This window comes from Dysidea avara, chromosome 7, assembly GCF_963678975.1.
Source record: "Dysidea avara chromosome 7, odDysAvar1.4, whole genome shotgun sequence".
NCBI classification, from domain to species: Eukaryota; Metazoa; Porifera; class Demospongiae; order Dictyoceratida; family Dysideidae; genus Dysidea; species Dysidea avara.
The window spans coordinates 33,388,217-33,407,041 of NC_089278.1; the positions used below are offsets into that span (position 1 = coordinate 33,388,217).

At 38.2% G+C, this 18,825-nt stretch overlaps 1 protein-coding gene and 1 long non-coding RNA gene across 2 annotated transcripts in view; one reads left to right on the forward strand and one right to left on the reverse strand.

The window, feature by feature from the left end:
• The window catches only part of LOC136261460 (scavenger receptor cysteine-rich type 1 protein M160-like), a gene marked incomplete at its 5' end in the record, with an annotated part of 163,506 nt that overhangs the window by 40,456 nt on the left and 104,225 nt on the right, over positions 1–18,825 (reverse strand).
• On the forward strand, positions 5,690–9,791 carry LOC136261484 (uncharacterized). The gene is made up of 3 exons (XR_010703923.1): positions 5,690–7,713; positions 7,768–7,998; positions 9,437–9,791. It is a non-coding gene; the product is annotated as an uncharacterized lncRNA (long non-coding RNA).

Below are 18,825 nucleotides of genomic sequence, written 5' to 3' on the forward strand. Positions count from 1 at the left end.
CCAAGCAAATTTTTATCTGCACCCTTACACTAATCGCCCTGTAAATGACGAACGACGGCAGTTAGAAGCTTCATTTAAAAGCGCAGTAATTCTTAGATGATGAGTGCTTAGTTTGGCTTTAAAATGCTTCAATACGTGCATCAGCTGGCAAGAAAATCGTTGGACGCCATCGGAATTGTGGACGGACAGACGGCTTTATATATATATATATATATATAGATTATATATATATAATAATATATATATATATATATATATAATACAAATACACACATTTATTACATGTCAATTATTCCTATAGATAACTTGTTTGCAGCTGATCTCTCTACTGGGTGACTAGAAATGTAGCTGAACTCTCTACAGGGTAATTTTGTTTGTAGCTGAACTCTCTGCAAGGTAATTTGTTTCTTACAGATATAGTATCTCTGCAGGGTTACTTTTTCTGGTTTATATAACTCTCTAAAGGGTGATTTGTTTTTGTAGCTGAACTCTCTACAGGGTGATCTTTCTAGCTGATCTGTCTACAGGATGACTTGTTTGTAGCTGAACTATCTGCAGGGTGATTTCTTTGTAGCTGAACTCTCTACAAAGTGATCCTTCTAGCTGATCTCTCTACCGGATGACTTGTTTGTAGCTGAACTCTCTACAAGGTAACTTCTTCTAGCTGATCTTTCTACAGGGCAATTTGTTTGTAGCTGAATTCTCTACATGGCAATTTGTTTGCAGCTGAACTCTCTACAATGTAACTTCTTCTAGCTGAACTCTCTACAGGGTGACTTGTTTCTAGCTGAACTCTCTACAGGTGATTTGTTTGCAGCTGAACTCTCTTACATGGTGGTTTCTTTGTAGCTGAACTCTCTACAAGGTAACTTCTTCTAGCTGATCTCTCTACAGGATGACTTGTTTCTAACTGAACTCTCTACAGGGTGATCTGTTCATAGCGGAACTTTCTACTGGTTGATTTGTTTGCAGCTGAACTCTCTACATGATGGTTTCTTTGTAGCTGAACTCTCTATTAGGTACCTTCTTCTAGCTGATCTGACTACAGGGTGACTTGTTTGTAGCTGAATTCCCTACATAATAACTTGCAATGTAATATAATTGAGTAAATTATAAATGCAGATGAATGCTCTATTAGGGTGACTGTTCTATTAGAGTATCTTGATCTCGCATTTGCTACACGTAGTTGCCTTTTGGATCATAACTCAGTGGTTTGTAATCCGATTCTTCTGAACTACTGCAAGTACTTTCTATGATGATTATTCCAGCTACATACTGATTTTCAGCTTGTTCCTCTAAGTGGTTTGCCTGGTAGACACGAAAACTAATAGTTTTTTATTTTTTTATTCATAAAAATCGATTGCATAATTTTGACACAGATTGGGTTTTTTGGTATATCTCCATGGTCTTTATCCCGATTCCTTTCAAACCACAAAAAGACACTCCTACGATGGTGGCTCCATCTACATATCAATTTTCAACTGATTCCTCCAAGGGGTTTACCCTGTAGGCGTGACAGACCTTCGACCTTATTTTACGCAAATAATTGGTCATAACTCCGTGAATGTTCATCGGATTCCTACCAAAGTTGGTAATTTAATTGTTTAACTGTTTATTTGTATGTTCTGATCTTATTTTCTTTATATCTTCAAAAAAACAAAAAAAAACAAAGTTGGTAATGAGATCCGCCTTAATGAGCCCTTTACGTGTGCCATATTTCAGCCTGATCCGAACACGCATTTGTGCTTTATGGCGGATTTTGCGAAGTGTGCGAAATGAAGATGAAGAAAAAAATGAAGAAATTAAAATGAAATTTTGTTTGCTCGTATCTCGTAAATGGCTTGAGCGATTTTTTTCAAATTTGGTATGTAGACTCCCCTAACTGGCCGGCACGTTTTTAGCAAATTTGGTTCCAATCAGATTAGGGATCACAGAGCTACATAGGTGTGAAAACTGTGTTTTCTTCCTGTTAATATACTCACGGTGTGGTGCGCCGGCTTCTTGGGTCGCACGACACACTACTGTGTGCCTTAATTACAGAAATTTTAATTAAAGCATTACAAGAAAATACTTACCAGTGACCGGATATAGAATTTTTTTACAAAGTGGATATAGTACCGGCACCGGTTACGAATGTGAACGGCTATTTTACCGGCACAAGTCCATCATTTGCTGGACTATCAAACAAACCAGTTGTGTCTAGGCTAGCTAGAGTTGGTACGCGTCCAATATGCCCCGAGCATTTGACTTTAGGGCACGCGTCTAGTCGGGTTTCCCCGAGCATTCAACTTTAGGGCACGCGTCTAGTAGGTTGACCCGAGCATTCAACTTTAGGGGACACGAAAAGTAGTTCCTTAGCGTTAGGGGTAGGCTAGGGTTCAGCTTTGTTTTCTTCTTCACTCTTGTTATATATAGAAGTCACTTCAGTCGGATGTTTATAAGGTAGAAACTAAAGGAGATGAGTAGCTGCAGCACCGGTGGTATAATCGTTACAAACATTGCTTATGAGTACGGATGCCCGGGTTTAAGCCCTCACTTAGACAACTTTTTTTTTCGCTTTCTTAGGTTTTTTGTACAAGTTTTTTTTTTTAAATGCAAGTAACATTCTAAGTATTATACCCTCTACTGTCGGCAAAACAGTGTAACCGGTGCCGGCTCTATATAACCTGCCAATTTTTTTTAAGTCTCCAAAACTTGAAATTTCGTCTCACTACCTCACTCACTCACTCACTCACTCATTGACCACACAGTCGCAAGCCTAGATCCCAAACGAAGCAGCGCACGGTCACCAATTTACGCCACAACAACAAACTCACCGGTGGGATGTGCCCTTTGGGGTTCTGACGAGTATGTGTAGGTGGGGTCTATTCTACGGAACGGAACGGAATGATGGACTAAACCACGGAACGGAACGCTTTCTCAAATTGAAACTTGCAACTTACCATTGCTGAAACTGCCCTTACAAGTTATCAGTGGCACCTCCAGTGGGTGATAAAACATAAGATAAAAAGAATTAAAGGATCGATTGTGGGTTCTTGTTGGTTGTCATTAGTAACGAAGTATTAATTGTGGGATGAGCTGTATCAGTGATGTTCATCCATGGTTCACCAACGGATATATCAAGAAGGGCAGCTGTTTTGTTTATTTTGGCTTTAGAAAACAGTCTGGGCCAGCTTTTCAAGTCATAAGTCAGTGTACAAATAAAGCAAGCAGGAAGACACTGGTAACAGGAAAAAGCCAGCTGAATTAAAACTTGAACAATTTTGTGCAGTGTGTGAGGAGCAAATATTTTGGCAGACCACAAGGAGGCTATATTCTGCAAACATCACTGAAGTGTAGGCATGGAGTTATTAACAGCCGGTGCAGTGGACTAACGCCATGTTCAATAGTGAGCTGACTTTTTCTGTTGCACAAATTCAAGGATGTGTCTGACTGTTAGCCTTGAATCAGGCTAAATGCCAAAACTCCAAGATCAACTGAATCTCAATTATAAGCCTTCTATGCATGTGAAACCATGCCCATAGCCACCAGGCAAACGTGATTTGGACCAAGATGTGTGTGTAATTTCAATGTATCTAGTCAGACCTGAAACGGAACACTCACATTAATTACATACCACCTAAGAATCCTAGGTGTAGCATTTCACATGCTTCACTTCAAACAAAATAGGTTAAATTTGTTCGTCTATTTTCCAGTGATTCCCAGTCCAGCTGGTCCATGAAATTACAGTGGGTCACATGTATTTGTTACAGTGCGGGCTGCTCTGTGTTAGATCTATCTAATCAATAACAGCCAAGCTGTAAAAAAAAGGAGTGCGGCCCTTGAAACGGCTATGGTGAAAAAAGATGTGAAATCCAAGGTGGCGGCCAAGAAATGGCTGTGATGGTAGGTCAATGGTAAAAATTTTAATAGCGACAATTCAGGTAAATTTTGTGCCAAGACCAAGCGGCACCAAATTCACCTGAATTGTCGTTATTAAAATTTTTACCATTAACCTACCATCACAGCCATTTCTTGGCCGCCACCTTGGATTTCACATCTTTTTTCACCATAGCCTTTTCAAGGGCCGCACTCCTTTTTTTACAGCTTGGCTGTTTTTGATTAGATTTCACTTCTTTTTGTATTTGTATACCCCAAAGCCAGCCTATGGCCAGCTTTGGGGGCTTTTTAACCAATTTTTTTTCTTTACCACAGGAAAAAGAAAAGATGAAGCAGATTTTATAAATACTTTAACTCATTCTGATTTTATCAGTAAATGTACAAATTATATATATAATGCATATATTTATTACATGTCAATTAATCCCCTCAGGATAATTTGCAGCTGATCTCTCTACTGGGTGACTTGAAATATAGCTGAACTCTCTACAGGGCGATTTGCTTGTACGTAGATGAACTCTTTACAGGACTCTCTCTACAGGGTGACTTGACTCTAGCTGAATTCTCTGCAGGGTTATCTGTTTGTAGTTGAATTCTCTACAGGGTGATTTGTTTGCAATTGAACTCTCTACATGGTGGTTGCTTTGTAGCTGAACTCTCTAAAAGGTGACTTCTTCTAGCTGAACTCTCTACAGGGTGATCTTTTCACACAGCAAAAAATACCACATTTCCGGCGGTTATATCGGTACAGGAAATGTCAAGGAAATTTTCTGTTTGAATTTCTGACACATTTCCTGTACTTGTACATATCACCTTTCCAAGTGATTTCCAGTTTTGCAGGAAATGCCACTTTCAAAAATGTCAAGGAATATTTTGTTCATATTTCTGGCACATTTCCTGCTCTAATACATGCCACCTTTCCAGGCAATTTCCACTCATGCAGGAAATGTCACATTTCCTGGAACTGGAAATGTCAAGGAAATTTTTTGGTTTACATTTCTGACACATTTCCTGTACTTCTACATATCACTCTTCCATCTAATTTCCAGTTGTGCAGGAAATTCCACAACCATATTTTGTCAATGAGTTCTTTGTTCACATTTCTGGAACATTTCCTGTACTAGTACATACCACCTGTCCAGGTGATTTCCAGTTATGCGGAAATTTCAAGGTAATTTGTTTACATTTCTGGTGCATTTTCTGTATTAGTACATATCACCTGTTACGGTAGTTTGCAGTTAGGCATGTAATATAAGTTTGACACGTGCCACTTTTACTGTCATTGATTTGAAGTTACTATGGAATTTTAAATTGATATGGTTACACTTCAGCTCAAATTACTGTAGAATTTTGCAATTATTTTATTTTCAGTTAGTTTAACTGGTAGCTAAAGATAGAATTATTACATGAATATATCTGCATCCACTGAAAATTCTATCACACACTTCACAGTTTTTGTTGTCTTGCAGAATATAGAATTTAACCCATGCACGAAACTTTAATCTCGTGATCAATATACCTATATATGTAATAACAAATTGTTACAGCTCAAAAAATGCTACATGCTGTTTGATATAATAGGTTTGCCACAATTTGTAAGTGCTAGTAATGGTTAAACAGACAAATGGGTGGCTTTCCAGACACTCTATATTGAGCCCCATTGGTAACCATGGCACAAAACAGAAAACAAGCAACCTTAACTTTGCATAATTACGTCACTTTGTATTATGAATTACACAGGATCACCATAAAATTAAATAATATTATAGGTTGTTATGTGTCATCTCACAATAAGCAAAAAATCATTTTATCGATGAGCTGGAACAATTTTCTATACACAGCGAACTGGGAAACTCATCTCCCATACATTTTCTACAGTACCTGTTGGAACTTCAGCACACACCTTTCTACTCTTACCAGAGGAGTACCACTATATCCAGGTCAACACATAATTATGTATACGAAACCAATGAAGCTACCATCCAGTAGCCACTACTGCTACTGGATCATAGCAGTAGTGGCTAGGATCCATTGTGCCACTACAACTACAATAAAATTTCTGGGATAAATTTATAAAATTCTCACCAGCATACGTATTATGTAGCTAACTCAACTCAGATATTTTACTATCAGCAGCCACAAACTATAGGGTGGTCCGTTGAGAGACTATTAACAATGAGTCAATGAAGGGGACTGAACACCATTAGGAGCTATATTGACTACAAGAAGTATATGTCTCTTTAAGGTAGTATTCCCACACACTTTATCGTAGAAAAACGACTCTACATAATGTATGAGTTTGACACCACATCAAATGGGGTCGACATTGTGATGTGTGCTTTTGCTTTACATCTGATGCATAATTACTTACATAGAATGCACTTAAAAGATTTTGGTGTAGCTATTTGTCAATTTCCAGTTTGGCTCAGTGGGAATTGCACATGCTGTGTAGCCAAAGCTGATCATACATGCAAAATTCTGTATCGAATTCAGGGGCAGATCCAGGGGGGGGTTCAAAGGGTTCCATGTAACCCCCCTTTTGAAAGAAGAGCCTCTCTTACTCGAGATACTCTAATAGAGAAGTCACAGTAGTCTTTTGAGGAGCAGTGTAGCAAGCTATATGTATACAGTTATAAATAAGGAAATGTAGTTGGTGAGGGGCAGCTATTGTCAGCAGGTAATGACCTTTTTTTTTTGATCTTCAACTTACAGCTAGACTTAAGTTGCAATTTAAAGTGGAACCCCCCCTTTTAAAAGTCTGGATCCTCCCCTGTAATTATATAATCAACTCCTTCATGTATTACAGTAGCTACTAGGTGTTTCAGCATGTCTCGGGCACTGAGCCAGATTGCCAGTTGCTCACAGCACTAATCACCTGTGGGCACTGAAACCATCTCTGCCTCTGGATCCAGATTGCACTACTTGTCCTGAACAATTAAATTGATCAAATCTGATAAGTGTGAACCAAAGTGTAACCAAACAAGACTAACTACCAAGCAGGGCTGGCTCTGGCAAAATAGGGGTGGGTGGGCCACCACAGTTGAGGGCATAGCAATTGTAGCATATTTTCAAGGGAGTCTGGGGGCAGGCCCCCCCTCCACCAGGAAAATTTTTAAAATCATCACTCAAGCCTGAGATGCAGCAATCTGAAAGCATTTTTAACGTAATTTAGTTGGGTGCTGACAGTTGCATGCTGCTCAACAGAATCTTTGAAGTAAGTCTGAGAGTACTGAAGGGCTGAAATAATATCAAGTAGCAAACTCTTACGTGCAATTGTATGGCTTCTCGTACGTTAGTCTGTGCACTAGAGTTTAAAACCATAGATTATAGCCCTCTATATAATCTATGGTATAGCTACGTATAATATTTAGCTAGCTGTACATAATATGAGGGAAGATACTCTCTCTCTCTTCTAGAGTAAAGGTTGGGTGGGTCGCAAAGAGCAAGAATTTTAACTGATCGATTTTAACCTAAGCGCGCAACTTAATAGTTTTTTCTGACAAAAGTTGAGGCGTTTGTTATGCTGCACGGGAACATTAAAAATGGCGACGTTGGCAGGTGCTGGCAGAAAGTTGGAGAGAATCGAAGCGTTCTTCTGTGACATAGAGAAAGAGAAGACTCCGCAAGCAAGTAGTGAAATAAAAGAATGCCAGTGAAGCGGCCGTCTCGACTCGAGGGGTTCTGGACCCAAGTCACTACTCTCACATCACCCGCCTACCTTAACAGCTATAATTCCATATGGGTATGTGAAAAGGAATGGTATTATTGCCACTGCTTCTTAATGTGAGGAAACAAACAAGCTCTTCTTACTACAACTCGGTGCAGGAAAACAAGGTAGGCATCATTTAGAGTCGCCTAGCCCAGTACACAAATATTTATTATATCCAGGTTATCAACATCGCACTCATCAATAGGGTAGTATGTCTGGAGATAAATATAGTGTTACTCGTCAGCAGAATGTATCACCAGATATATTAAGAGAATGGTATCTTTGCCAAGATGGTGAACATCATTAAGATTATAGCACCTGTTGAAAAAGTCCATCGGACCTCAGGATGCCAACCTACAATTGAGTTTGAGCTGTTACTGAATGTCGATGATGTGTCACCTGGTCTGTAGGTGAGGTTCTCTTTTGTGATTACAAGTCTTGTTTGTAATTATGTATTTGTTTGTAGAATGTGTTTATTCTGTGGTGTATCATTAAACAAGGCCACAAACAGACATCCTGTTCAAAATATGTGTAACCTTATATCCTACATTGCTCATATCTTGCCTACAGTAATTGTGCTAAGTAGTACCTTGAGTAGCATGTATGCATTCCCTGGTGCATTTGGATTGAACATAATACCACACAGTACTTTACCATTATTTGTAACTTGATTTTAGAAAGCGGATCCAAATTATACACCAGGGGAAATTGAACGACCACCTCTAGTGGGTAGCTACACTATCAAACTATCCGGCGATTTTGATGCTCAAAACTGGTTTCTTGAGGTTATGTTTTCTGGGTGCCCTGTCAGGCTCTAGTCACATTTTCTGGCTTTGACACGAGGACCTCGCTTCATGAGAATCAGTGGTGGATGGCCTTCAACAGCCAGCCAAAGATTTTGGTATTGATTCTGCTGTATTTCAGCCACTTAAGGAGCTAGTTTTCAAGAATAGCTGCCAACCTGCTACTAATAGGCCTAATGTATTTTGTGGAGTGGACTCACACTAAGTTAGAAACAGCTTCTTAACAATTATCCAGGAATTTCCTAGTTCTTGTACCACTGTAGACACTAATGTCAAGCTAAAACTACTGAAGCTGCTCTTCCTACAAAGTCACAAATATTGCACGTGCACTAATTTATTAGAATATTTACAAGACGTTATAATAGTGCATAAATAGTTAGATATAGGCTACACATAGCCTTTTCTACACAGTCTATATAGTGACAACATATTTTTAGATGTAAACTAGCTTAGCGGGCAGCATTAAGCGGATAGTGCAATACTAACAACATCGCTAAGTATTTACTTCTGGTCATTCACAGTAGCCTATCCACTAGTACTAAGCAGTAAAGCAGCAAAGGAATTAATCCTACGCAACTACAATAGCCTCCACTACTGCTAGTATGCACAAGTACACATGTTTTGTAAACATTCTATTAAATTAGTGCATTCGCGAACTCTGTAACTTTGTAGGAAGAGCAGCTTCAACAGTTTTAGCTTGATAATGGTGTTTCCAGTGGTACAGGAGCTAGATAATGCCTGGATAACTGTTAAGAAGCTGTTTAGTTCAGTGCATGAGTCCAGTCTGCGAGTCCAGTCTGCGAAATACATTAGGTCCTACTATTAATGTGTTTTCTATGCATAGTATTAATGTATTCAAGTTTTCATATTTGTTGGCCCTGACCACAAACATTTTTCGTATGGTTACACTGTATCTGTTTTCAGTAATCTTGCATCGTTCAACTTTCTTAAATGTCCAAGAAAAATAGTTATATTGTAGTGTAGGTTGCATTTTTTTGTTAATGTGTATTATACCGTGCATTCATTTACATTATACAATTTGCAGAAACTTCAATAAAGTGGAGCAGCTGTAATATGCCGAACTTAAGGGCAAGGTGGAAATAGCTATCCATCAAGAAGATATTAAGTGACATCGATACACCAAGAGAGCAGAGAGACATCTAGCAAGGAGTGACACGATGAGCTAATGAAAGTTAAAACTCAAGCTTAAGGAGTAAACATGCTGATATGATGATAAAGATGGTAGTCAATTAAACAGGTTCAGCCCAGGTGATCACACTTTGTCCCAAGCAAAAGAAATTTCGTGATGGGTCACAAAATCTGATATATGGTACTGTACTATGTGACTAACTTGTAGCTATACTATACCCTTGTAACTGTGTACATGTATATAATGTAATACCATGTAATCTTGCATCGTTTGTATAAGTTTCATTGATACTGTACAAGAAATGTATTTGAAATTTCATTAATACTGTATAGAAGAAATCTGTTGGAAATGTCATAGATATTGTATAAGGGAAATCTGTAGGAAATTTCATAGATATTGTATAGGGGAAATCTATAGGAAATTTCATAGATATTGTATAGAGGAAATCTACAGGAAATTTCATAGATATTGTATAGGGGAAATCTATAGGAAATTCCATAGATATTGTATAGAGGAAATGTATTGGAAATTTCATAAATACCTTATAGAAGAAATCCGTAGGAAATTTCATATGGCCAGTGCAGGAAATCTGCAGGAAATTGTGCCCTATCATGTAGTAGGAAATGTACAGGAAATTTGCAAATTTCCTGTACATTTCCATCTCCCGGATATGTGCTGGAAATGTCACCTGTCCTGTAAATTTCCTGTACATATCCTGCTACAGGAAATGCCACATTTTTTCCTGTGTCATAGCTGAACTCTCTACATGATGATTTGTTTGCAGCTGAACTCTCTACATGATGATTTCTTTGTAGCTGAACTCTCTACAGGGTGATTTGTTTGTAGCTGAACTCCCTACAAGGTAACTTCTTCTAGCTGATCTTTCTACAGGGCGATTTGTTTGTAGCTGAGTTCTCTACAGGGTGATTTGTTTGCAGCTGAACTCTCTACATGGTAGTTTCTTTGTAGCTGAACTCTCTACAATGTGACTTCTTCTAGCTGAACTCTCTACAGGGTGACTTGTTTCTAGCTGATCTCTCTACAGGGTGATTAGTTTCTAGCTGAACTCTCTACGGGTGATTTGTTTCTAGCTGAACTCTCTACAAGGTGATACTTCTAGCTGATCTCTCTACAGGATGACTTGTTTCTAACTGAACTCTCAACAGGGTGATCTGTTCATAGCTGAACTTTCTACTGGGTGATTTGTTTGCAGCTGAACTCTCTACATGGTGGTTTCTTTGTAGCTGAAGTCTCTACAAGGTAACTTCTTCTAGCTGATCTTTTTACAGGGCATGTTTGTTTGTAGCTGAGTTCTCTACAGGGTGATTTGTTTGCAGCTGAACTCTCTACATGGTAGTTTCTTTGTAGCTGAACTCTCTACAATGTGACTACTTCTAGCTGAACTCTCTACAGGGTGACTTGTTTCTAGCTGATCTCTTTACAGGGTGACTTGTTTCTAGCTGAACTCTCTACAGGTGATTTGTTTGCAGCTGAACTCTCTACATGGTGGTTTCTTTGTAGCTGAACTCTCTACAAGGTAACTTCTTCTAGCTGATCTTTCTACAGGGTGATTTGTTTGTAGCTGAGTTCTCTACAGGGTGATTTGTTTGCAGCTGAACTCTCTACATGGTAGTTTCTTTGTAGCTGAACTCTCTACAATGTGACTTCTTCTAGCTGAACTCTCTACAGGGTGACTTGTTTCTAGCTGATCTCTCTACAGGGTGATTAGTTTCTAGCTGAACTCTCTACGGGTGATTTGTTTCTAGCTGAACTCTCTACAAGGTTATACTTCTAGCTGATCTCTCTACAGGATGACTTGTTTCTAACTGAACTCTCAACAGGGTGATCTGTTCATAGCTGAACTTTCTACTGGGTGATTTGTTTGCAGCTGAACTCTCTACATGGTGGTTTCTTTGTAGCTGAAGTCCCTACAAGGTAACTTCTTCTAGCTGATCTTTTTACAGGGCATGTTTGTTTGTAGCTGAGTTCTCTACAGGGTGATTTGTTTGCAGCTGAACTCTCTACATGGTAGTTTCTTTGTAGCTGAACTCTCTACAATGTGACTACTTCTAGCTGAACTCTCTACAGGGTGACTTGTTTCTAGCTGATCTCTTTACAGGGTGACTTGTTTCTAGCTGAACTCTCTACAGGTGATTTGTTTGCAGCTGAACTCTCTACATGGTGGTTTCTTTGTAGCTGAACTCTCTACAAGGTAACTTCTTCTAGCTGATCTTTCTACAGGGTGATTTGTTTGTAGTTGAATTCTCTACAGGGTGATTTATTTGCAGCTGAACTCTCTATAAGGTGATTTCTCCTAGCTGATCTTCTCTACAGGGTGATTTGTTTGCAGTTGAACTCTCTACATGGTGGTTTCTTTGTAACTGAACTCTCTACAGGGTAATTTGTTTGTAGCTGAACTCTCTACAGGGTAATCTGTTCGTAGCTGAACTCTCTACAGGGTGATTTGTTTGCAGCTGAACTCTCTACATGATGGTTTCTTTGTAGCTGAACTCTCTACAGGGTGACTTCTTCTAGCTGATACAGGGTGACTTGTTTCTAGATAGGGACCAGTCTATTTTGCTTTTTTTCTACCTTTTTTTCTTTCCAGCAATTCTTTTATTTTTCACCTATTATGCTCCATATTTTGCTCAAGAATTATAATTTTGCTCAAGAATTATAATTTTGCTCAGCACTGATCTTTGTTAATTGAATATTTCCTAGTGCAAAGCTACAGTTTCGCCTTAAAGTGACTGTTCTATTAGAGTATCTCGATCAGAAATTACTTCTAACATGTAAAGCAAGAAGCCAGCTAATATTGTTTAACATGTGCGACTGTTTTATTAGGGTATCTCGATTGTCACTTGTTGTTCTTGTAACAATTAGCTATGCATTGTTGATATTTTAGCGTGTCTGACTGTTCTATTAGAGTATCTCGATCTTTTGTGCAATTTTTATGTCAACTTCACAAAAATTGCACGTATTATGCCAGCATTTTGCTCTTTGCTTTTACCCAACCATTATGACAAAAATTTTGCTGGCAAAATCGACGGGTCCCTATTTCTAGATGAACTCTCTACAGGGTGACTTACATGTAGCTGAATTGTCTATCAATTTAACTGTTTGTAGCTGAATTCCATACAGAATATCTTGCAATGTAATATAATTCTATAATGGAGTAAGTTATAGACGTAGCTGAATGCTCTATTAGGGTGACTGTTCTATTAGAGTATCTCGATCTCGCATTTGCTACACGTAGTTTCCTTTCGAATCATAACTTAGTGGTTTGTAATCCGATTCTTCTGTACTACTGCAAGGACTTTCTATGATGATTATTCCAGCTACATACTGATTTTCAGCTCATTACTCTAAGCGGTTTGCCTGGTAGATGTGAAAACTAATAGTTTTTTATTCATAAAAATCGATCGCGTAATTTTGACACAGGTTGGGTTTTGTGTCATATCTCCATGGTCTTTATCTCAATTCCTTTCAAACCACAAAAAGGCACTCCTACGATGGTTACTCCATTTACATATCAAATTTCAACTCATTCCTCCAAGGGGTTTACCCTGTAGGCGTGACAGACCTTCGACCTTATTTTACGCACATAATCGGTCATAACTCCGTGAATGTTCATCGGAGTCCTACCAAAGTTGGTACTGAGATCCGCCTTAATGAGCCTTTCAAGTGTGCCAAATGTCAGCCCTATCCTAGTACGCATTCGTGTTTTATGGCAGATTTTACGAAGTGTGCGAAATGAAGATGAAGAAAAAAACGAAGAAATTAAAACGAAATTTTGTTCGCTCGTATCTCGGAAATGACTTGACCAATTTTCTTCAAATTTGGTATGTAATCTCCCATAACTGGCCGGCACGTCTGTAGCAAATTTGGTTCCAATCGGATAAGGGATCACAGAGCTACATAGGTGTGAAAATTGCGTTTTCTTTCTTCCTGTTAATATACTCACGGTGTGGCGCGCCGGCTTCTTGGGCCGCACGACACACTATCGTGTATCTTGATTCTAGAGTTGAGATTTCAAGGTAGACTGCCAATGTACCAACACTGTTGTAGCATATTTAAGTGGAGGACAAATGAATACAGTAATGCTAGATTAATACAAATTTTTCATAATGAAATTGATATCCCATTTTGATTTGTACATCCACTTTGTAGCATATTCAAGAACAAGAAATTACCACCCTTTTAATCTCTAACCACTGTTGTTAATTAATCAAGATCTCACCAGTCTTTGTTTTATTCCATTTACAATTTTGCTTTGGAACAATAATTATCTAAAGGCTCTAATTCATATTAAGTATTTAAATCTATAATTCAATTGAAGGTGACGAGTGATTATTTAATGTTGTTATTTAATTTTTATTGTGCAATTTTAGCCAACTGTTTGAAGTTGATCGTAGCAACCCTGAGTTAGTTCTCCAGTTTGAATGACAGCAGTTGATGAACAATAGAAGGTGACAGGGTGATTTTCTGACTGTTTAAAGTTCATCGTGGCAACCCTGAGTTAGTTCTCCAGGTTGAATGACAGCAGTTGTTTAACAGTGGAAGGTAACAGGAGTGATTATTTAATGTTCTTGTTTTATTTGTGTTATGTAATATCAGCCAACTGTTTGAAGTTGATCATGGCAACCCTGAGTTAGTTCACCAAATTGAATGACAACAGTTGATGGTGACAGGGTGATTTTCTGACTGTTTGAAGTTCATCACAGCAACACTGAGTTAGTTCTCCAGGTTGAATGACAGCAGTTGTTGAACAATTGGAGGTGACGAGTAATTATTAATGTTATTTTATTTTTATTATGTAATATTAGCCAACTGTTTGAGGTTGGTTGTGGCAACCCCGAGCTAGTTCCTGATGACAGTCAAAATATGGAAGGTAACAGAGTGATTGTTTCATGTTGCTATTTTATTAGTGTAGTTTAAAATTAGCTGACTGAGGTTCATCGTGGACACCCAGAGTTGAATGACAACAGTTGATGAACAATGGCAGGTAATGCAGTGATTATTTCATGGTTTGTTAATGTGATTTAAGATTAGGCGACTGTTTGAAGCTCATCATGGCAACCTCAAGTCAGTTCTCCAGAGTGACAGCAGTTGATGGTACATGTAAGGCAACAGATTTCAAGTTCAACATTATAACTTTCTAAGTGGAATGTTAAAATAGCCGATGGACAATGTAAGGTTAAAAATTACACTTTGTGGTGTTATTTATGGTATTTATTTTTAGGTTATGGAATGGCATGGTGCTTCTTCAGTTCAATTGAAGGACAAAGCTTAACTTTCACAGAGAATTTACAAGTGTTAAACACTGCAATATAATCTATGCATATTTCATGTATATAGGTGTACACATTAAATTGAATTGCCGCTTAAAAAGCATTAGAAGCGTAAAACTGGTAAACAAAGTGGAGACTGAAATACCCCAGATTCTTTTGAGAATGTTGCTAGTCATGGAGAACCAATGGCCAGTGAAGCCAAGTGTTACTTCCAGCTATACTGCCACTCTGTGTGATTTTTGTACCACTACTGAAGATCTGGTCTAGATGTTATCCAAGTAAGCGGACTGTTACTGTCACAAATGTTGCCCCGTTCTTTCAATGCACTTTTCCTGTGAAACATGTCAGTTTGTTTGTTGAAATCCAAACTGAAATCATATCTGTGTAATCATTTTCTGAGAAACTTTGATGAGAATAATAACTGCACTCTACACTACTTATGTCCATATTCCAGATGTCATCAAACAAAACTTCGAATTACCAACTTCAAACACTTGTAATTAACTTTGTAATTTATTATTAACTATGTAATTTGAGTAGTTAATAATAATTGCACGTTGTTATGGCTGTTGGTTGCTACCAACAGACCTTTGGTGTTTTCACACCATAAAGCCTAAATAAATAAATAAATACTAATAATGAATAAATAAATAATAAATAATGTTTGAGAAAACTACAAGGCCTAGAGACATGAACAAAGTGGGGATAGATTCACCTGTGAATGATGGCACAACCGTAAAATAAGTACTCCTCGTGCTGATGACTTGACCATACATTTAATTCTACCCAGTACCACACCCTTGCTTAGTTACAGATTGTGCAATGGAGAAGATTAGTAAATGTCCATGGTGGAGTGATTGCAGGAGAGCCAGAGGCCACTTTACACATAAACAACAAGATTACAAGTATGTTTAAATGTTTGTAACTGTGTATTTTGTAGCAAGATATGTGCTCCAGGTCAGTGAACAACCAGCTGATGCATATCAAAACTTATGCAAGATATTCCAAATTTCTGAATTGGTTACACCCGTTTCATATAAAATAACAATAACACCATCTTCTAAACAAGGTGCCATAACTTCCGTGTACTGTGGTAGACAGACACAAGGTTTGGTTTATCAGATTCCTCGATGAAAGGCAATTTGATTCATGTGTAGGTTCTTTGTGTAGTAACAAAGGGGAAGCTAAAAAGGAGCCTTGTACAGTGAAATTTATGTGTTCAGAATGTCCGTAAAAACACATGTTTTTCAACATATCTCTGTAAACTAACCTGTTTAACAATTTGTACGGTCAGAGTATTATTAAGCATCCTTCACTGCATAGAATACCAAATTTAGCAAATTTGGTTGAGGATAGCAACTTGTAAATTGGGATTTTCCTACTGAGATAATTAAATTTTCCAATAGTTTAATGTATGGAGGGCATATTATGTTACCATCAGTAGTAAATAACTGTCACTATGGCAACATTTTCCCATTTGTACAGTCAAAATTGGATAGAGGAATTCAAGGGCTTCCTTTGTTGTATGGTGTGCTGCAGAGATTTTGTGAGTTAAAGGTTTTAAATTAGTGTTTTTGTATGTAGGGTAAAATAGAACGAATGACAAGGAATGATGAGATTTTATGATCAGCCTGTTTTACCAAGCTGAGGTTTCAAACAAGATATTAAACAGATATTAGATTTATTTGATGCAAAATTCTTCAATTTATAAAGTTTAAGTTATTAAACACAGTTAATGTTGTGAAGCGCAGGCTGCGCAAGTACCCAAAATATTAGCATGCAACAGTGGGCTCTAATAAGAACAACGCATGCGCAACAAAGTGAGCAGAACACGTTGGCAGTAATTCATACCGGTTGGTCTCAATATAGCTGCCAAAATCAATATAATATACCGAAATAGTCTTTGCCATGGTAAAGCCGCATTATACCCTCTGTTATATAGCAAACAAAGCTGGGGAAACAGTAGTTTTATCCTTGAAAAGAAGTGCTACGCTACGAGAAGCCATAGAAATACGCGCATAGCAAACAATTCTTTGTTATAACCATACAAAAATGATCATGGTGGAGAGCTATAAAATAAATAAATAAATTAAAAAAAGTAACTATGGGATGAATAAACTAGAAACACAGCTTGAAACAACCAGCCATCTCTACAAGCAGAAGCTTGAGGGCGCGGGGGAGCGTGACACTCAGGGTATAGCTGTGTTCTATCTTTTGTTAATGAAACATGTCCTTATAAAGAGAGCAGTAGTTTCCTGGGCTGTGCTTGGTTATGTTAACAGGTGCTAGCAGTTAATATGCAGCCATAGAGTGTCAGTAATACTGGTAGGGTAATTAAAAGAATTATTTCAACACAACTCCGTTTCTGGTCCTCAGTACAGCACAGAGAGCTTACAAAACATATGGCTACTTAGTTCATTGTTAAGAGTTGTTCAGTCCCCTTTTAGTTTACAAATAGCACACAAGTACTTAGACTCATCATGGCTCCCTTTGAAAATTAACAGCTTAAAAGTGATGATGCAATAAACCACTGAGTAGCAGTGAATATAGGATGAATGCCCTACGTGGACTGAGGTTTAAGTAATTAGTCAAATGTTGGAACCACTAGTGTCGCGCTCCTTCGCGCCTTCGGCGCTTGTGAGCTCCTGCTACAAGCCATTAAAAATACGGAGTGATTTGGACTTATCTTGGTGGGAGCACGCACTAAATAATAATAATAAAAAAATAAATAAATAAACTTGTGGGTGCCTCACGGCCTTGGCTGTTAATTGGGGCTGTCAATTGAGGCCACACCACCACAGGCAATCAACCATTGGCAGTGATTGTTAGGACTTGGAACTACTTACTAAGTGTATCTTATGGCAAGTTAAAGTTTCTCAGTTTCCTCTAATCTAAATGTATAGCTGCACTTTATTATATTGGGTCGGTATCGGTATTCTGACTCAATATATCACTTTATATTGGATCGGTTCAGAAATTTCTCTATTGGTACACCCCCAGTAAAATGTGAAATAATAAGAGTTGCTTTGTAAAAACAACAACACAAACACATGGTTATCATAAATTGTATGTTGAAAAGCAGCCAAGTACATATTAGAACTTTGCATAGTAGTTTCATAGAGTTGTGCCAGCTTCTTGCACACCATACCCCTTGAGTCTTATAATAGTCCCAAAGAAAAGTCCATTTTATTGTCATTAAAGGAAACTTCAACCTATACATCTTCAATAGGAATAGTTTCAAAACACAGTGCTTGCTCTAATGTGTACACGATACAGTGTCTTCGTCATATATCTGTAGTTCTATGGTTAGGATGTGTTCCACAACTTTGCCAGGCAATTGGTACGGGGCACACCATTGGGTTGTTAGTTGCATGTTAGTTTGCGTGTACGTTATGTCTTCCTAATGTTTACGTTGTCACACTTGATATGTATGACGTCACCATTGCTTGTCCGTATACCAACGTATGTCACTGCCACTGCTTGTTTTGTATGTCACCGTTGCTCAGCTTGCACATCATCATCATCTTCTGTATGCTGCAAGCATAGCTTATCTTGCATATTACTAGATGTTGCCACCATCATCATTTCTGCACACTGCATGGTCTAAATAAATAACCTTGATGCTTGGGGGGGTAGATCACGATATACATAATACATATCATGACCTACCTATGGCCTCTATTGTAAAGAGTTTAGGACAGAGACGCTTCTCTGCTCTAAACTCTTTCATTACCCAAGCATCAATAAACCAAAAGTACTTCCTACTTTGGCCCCGCTGGAATTACATAACCTTGCCTAGGCCATATACCATGGCAGATGAGGCCCCCTGGCACTTACCAAACCCCCTCCTCAATCAATGGATTGCTGGAGGTGAAGAATGAAGATCCAAGGAACAGAGCACGTAAATAGGTGAGTGGTAGCGTAACTAAACATTAATAAGGGTTTAACCCAGTGTTTTGAAAACTTTTAATGTTAATCACCTGAAAATGCTTG